The sequence below is a fragment of the Arvicanthis niloticus genome, chromosome X (genome assembly GCF_011762505.2).
Source record: "Arvicanthis niloticus isolate mArvNil1 chromosome X, mArvNil1.pat.X, whole genome shotgun sequence".
NCBI lineage: Eukaryota > Metazoa > Chordata > Mammalia > Rodentia > Muridae > Arvicanthis > Arvicanthis niloticus.
In genome coordinates, this window is record NC_047679.1 from 83129420 (window position 1) to 83134752 (window position 5333).

Here is a 5333-nt window from a genome sequence, read left to right on the forward strand (position 1 = left end):
TCTTCTAGGCAACTGCCACCAGCATGAAAGCAGAGCTTTGGTCAAGCTGTGACCAAAACCTATTCCTGGAGGCTTGAGCACGCTGTACTCCCCAGACTATGGAAGTGTCCGTGGAAATGTCATCAGGGTTCTAGAGGAACACTGTTGTCATGGACATAGATGAGCTCTTTTATCATAGTCACCGGTTTATGGAGATCTCCATGGAAATGTCTTCCAGGTTGTGACATCCTAGGAAAAAAAAAAGTCCCTGACGAAAAAAAATGTAAAAACGTGGAGATACCGGGAATCGAACCCGGGACCCCATGCATGCTAAGCATGTACTCTACCACTGAGCTATATCCCCATGTCTATCTGAATCCTCATCACAGCCTACATCAAGCCACAATTCCGGAAGCTGCCTTCCTACAGCCTCAAGGGATCTGAATCATTTCTTTTGGAATCATTCATAATTTCTTGTTTACTACTTTTATGGGATTTTTACCTTATTGCTTACAGGAAAAAACAATCTTTATTCAATGAAACAAAGTAATATGAATAGTAACAAATTTTATCTTCTTTCAAACATGGCACCCCTACAATAACTTGACTATCATGACAAAGTAATTACAATGTCTTTCTGCAAGGTTAGTAACATCACACCAGGGTCTAAACCACCAGCCTGGGTGCACATAGGGAGGGACCCATGACTCCAGCTGTATATGTAGGGGAGGATGGCCTTGTCGGGCATAAGTGGGAGAGGAGATTCTTGGTCCCATGAAGGCTGAACACCGAGTGGGGGGGGATGTGAGTGTGAGGAGGTGGGTGTGGGGAGGGGGTAGGTGGAGGCACAGCCTCATAGAATCATGAGGAGGAGGGATGGGATAGGAGGCTTCTGGGTGGTGGTGGGAAGTGGGGTAAGGGGATAAAATCTGAAATGTAAATATAATACCCAATTTAAAAAACAGAATATCCTGGTTACAAAGACTGTAACATATGTAGATCACTTTTCCTTAGATGTCTCTAGCTGCCTATCCGCAAGTTTTAAAGCATAAAACTAAGAGAAAGATTTCTGTTCCTGTCATAAGCATCATTTTGCTCATGATAAGGATATGCTTTCCTGACAAGTCTCCTACATTAATCCTGTACTCTAGGACTGTCCCATCCCCCAGGACTTTCAAAGGCACAAATGCTGGCCACAGTGACACATACAACTCTAACCCTCTGCTGTGACGATGGACTTCAGGTGAGACCTGCTGACTTCCAGCCTAGTTACAAGTCTAGTGACCGAACTTTTCCCAAGTGAATAAATCAGAAAGTGATAGAGTAAGTCACCCAAAGTCGTTTTGTGGCCTTAACATGAACGTAAACGTGCACATGAACCACACACACATGTACAGCCTGACAGACAGACAACAGACAGACAGACAGACAGACAGACAGACACAGTGATACACTCATATGTATACAAAAAGGCACAGGTGCACATAACCCCCCCCACATGAACATGCAAACAGGCACTCACATACACATGCACAGGCACAAACACACACACTCATACACTCATTTGTATAAACAAAAGTATATATTCCCAATTCCCCCGCACATCTATGCACACAGGCACAGACACAAGCATAGACACACACACACACACACACACACACACACACACACACACACAAATAAAACCTAATCCACCATGAACAAATATTTCCAACTTTGCCTGTTAAAATGATCAGCATGAAAGAATAATAGTAAAACAGACCACAAACACCAGGATGCTCTTGAAAGTCACCAAGGAACATAGTGTTTGGCTGATGATTGACAGAGAGTGAAGGTGTCTGACAGGGAGGGATCTATGTAGTCATACCATAGTCTTCTGGAGAGGGGTTGGAATATGTGGGAAACACACCTGAGGGCCACAGAATTCAATCCCAGTATGGATACCATATTCTCCATAAAATGCCCCTCTATATACATTTTGAACTGCTCACTTTACACTGAGTGGAGATGAAGTGAAATGTTGAGCACTAGATTTGTGGTAATGCATGAATGGAACTGCTCTAGTGTACCCAGGAAGCTTCCCAACACACTAGAAATACATTAAGTTGGGCATATTTGCTACTCTGTAAAACATCAGCCCCTTTCATTAAATTGTAAGAATATAGTGCTGCCACCTCGTGGGTATCACAAGAACTACATCAGTGCAAGTCAGGTCTGATGTATTCTGTATGGTGGGGAGGGGAAGAGCATAGGCTGGATTATATTCTCATGGCATATAACACTTAGTATCTTAGGTATATCTAATATAAACCCGAGATTGGAACCCAATCCTGGTCTAAGGTGAATATAAAGAATAGACATGATGAAGCTGTAGAAGCTAGTATGACAACACGCACATGCATGCACACACAGAGCACACAGAGGAAATCCATTTGTCCATCTCACTCATTTGCTCCATGAAACTGAACACAGTCAATACTGTCACTATGTACGGAAGATATATACATGTGCATCCTCTGTCAATGATATTCGTGTGTGTGTGTGTGTGTGTGTGTGTGTGTGTGTGTGTGTATACAGGCATGTAAATGGCATAGTGCAAGTGTGGAGGTCACAGGACAATTTTAGTTTAGATTTAGTTCTATCCTCAATCTTTAGAGTCAGGGTTTCTCTTTTTCTGCTGCTTTAGTATACTGCACATAGCACATACTCCAGGCTATGTGGCACACAAGCTTTTAGTGAGTTCTTATGCCCCTGTCACCCATCTTGTTGGAATCCTGAGATTATAGATTGTGAGGGCCACATCTGGCTTTTTCCATGATTTGTGTGATTTGAACTCAGATCATGAAGCATGCATGCCTTTGAAACAAGCACTTTTACTTGTTGAATCATCTGCAAGTTATAAAAGCCATCCTCCCTGCTCCTTAATCTTCTTTAAAATTCTAAGTCAAATGTGTCTGTGTTTTCTTCCCTTTTCTTTTTCAGACACCAGTGAGAATCCTGAGCCTGCCTGTTCTGACACTCTGGAATTCTCCTTACTTATATGAAGGGCTTAGGCATGCCCATCATTTACCTCCAGCACAGTAAACTACTGACTCAACTGATGAAACTTCCTGCTCTCTTGTACCCTGACTCCAAAGGGATGGCTTTCTATATTTCTCCTATCCCTCTCTTCTCTCCTGACAGCTACCAAAACTTACAGCATGTCTAATTGTTGAGCTCTTTTTTGCAAAATGATAGGTTATTCTTAAGAATAAAAGACCTCCAAATTGTCCCCACTGTAACAAAAGTGTCTATTTAAATGTTAAACTGAAAGTGAGTGTGTTAGAAAAACAAACTCCAAGAAGAGTTGCATGGTGTGTGACTATAATCACTTCCACAATCAAGAGGCAGAGACTGGAAGATCACAAGATGGTCAAGGTCATCCTGCACTACATAGTGAATTACAGGCCAGCTAGAAGTATATGTAAAAGAAAACCAAACCACAGAAGAATACACACTAAAGTAAAAAATAGCACATACACATGCATGATGGTTGGTTTTGTGTCATCTTTACACAAAGCAGGGTCATCAGAGAGGACAGAGACACAACTGAGAATATGCCTCCATAAGAACATGCTGTAGGCAGGCCTGTAGAGCTTTTTCTTAGTAAGTGATTGATGGAAGGTGGTCCTGGGTTCCATATAAAAGCAGGCTGAACATGTGAGTAAGTCAGTAAGCTGCATCCCTCTATGGCTTCTGCATCAGCACCTCCTGTCTCCAGGTTTCTGCTGTGTTTGATAACCTGCCCTCACTTCCTTTGATGATGAACAGTGATGTGGAAGTGTAAGCCAAACAAACTTTTCCTTCCCAACTTGCTTTTGGCTATTGTGTTTTTATCACAGCAACATTAACTTCATATGAGACAAAAAGTGAAAAATATCTAAAGAATAATGATCTTATACAGAAATAAATGTAGCACAGGGCTTAAACTTTCAAAATTCTCACTGATAAAACACACTCAGTAAAGTAAAATGTCCCATGTTTTTTCTCGTTTCTTGAATCAAGAACTATATGTGCATTGTGAGTGTGGCTTTAGTGTGTGTGTGTACGAGTGTGTGTGTATGTCTGTGTGTATGTCTGTGTGTGTTTTTGCAAGTCATGAATCAAGAAAGTGGACCACTAACAGAAGTAGACAAGATTTGAGGATGATAGAAAGAGAGAGGACATTAAAATATGTGACATTAAAGCAGAAGGTGCATTTAGGTGTGAAAGGACACACAATAGAAAAACAGATATGCTGAAAATTTTGGAGTAAATCTAGACACCAGAAAATAGAAACAAAGGAAAACACCATGAAATCATTGAAAGTTCTACCCTGTTTCAGGTAAAAGAACACACAGACATCAACACACACACACACAATTTATTTCAAGAAGTCACATAGTCCAGAAAATGTGGCACAGCAGATGTTGAAATAAACCAGCTGTCCACGTTGAATTTCTATGTGTAGATAAATTATTCTTAAGACCTTAAGGGAATTAACACAGAAAATACAAAGAAAAACTGGTTTGTTAACGTGACACATACTTTTCATCAGGACAAAAGGAAGTTCTTAAAAGAGAGACAAGGATACAGAGGGAAAAGAGAAACAATTGGCAAACAGTACAACATAAAGACTGAAGAAAATGCATTGACAATGTACAAATTTCATTTCCTCTTCATATCAATCTGTGTGTTGGTTGGAGGAAGGATGTATATACTGTAGTGCAGTGTGGTGTAGTGTGGTGTTCTACAGTGTGATGTGGTGTACTGTAGTGTGTTGCGGTGGTGTGTTGTGGTGTATTCTGGTGCGCTATGGTGTGTGGTGATGTGCTATGGTGTGGTGTGATTAGATGTGATGTATTGGTATGATGTGATATTGGTCTCTAAAGATACAGGTTATATGAATTGGAGACTTTAATGTTACATTGGTTGTTGGGACTGGTTCTAATGCTTGATTCAGCTGGAAATGTGTGTCCAAAATTTAAAGGTCTTTGTTCCCAATGGGGTTTTGATTGATCAATAAAGATGTCAGGGGCCAATGACTGTGCAAAGAGAGATGGGTCAGGACCACAGAGTTGCAAATGCTAGGAATCAGGAGGGAGGAGAAAGAAATCACCAGGACATGGGGGAGAAAGATGGATGGACATAAGAGGTTCAGTAGATAAGGCCAAAGAGCCATGTGAAATTTCTGGTAAGTTCCCACTGGCCACTTCCTTGATTGGGCATGGGGTAGCAGGGGTAGATTAGGAGTGCCTTTAGAAATTGCCTTTGAGGTAGCCAAGGCAATTACAATTTAACTGAGTGTGTGTGTGTGTGTGTGTGTGTGTGTGTTC

At 41.2% G+C, this 5333-nt stretch overlaps 1 non-coding gene across 1 annotated transcript; it reads right to left on the reverse strand.

Moving 5' to 3' along the window:
* Positions 1–271: 271 nt before the first annotated feature.
* Trnaa-agc (transfer RNA alanine (anticodon AGC)) lies at positions 272–343 on the reverse strand. The gene has a single exon. It is a non-coding gene; the product is annotated as a tRNA-Ala (tRNA).
* Between the last annotated feature and the right edge of the window lie 4990 nt (positions 344–5333).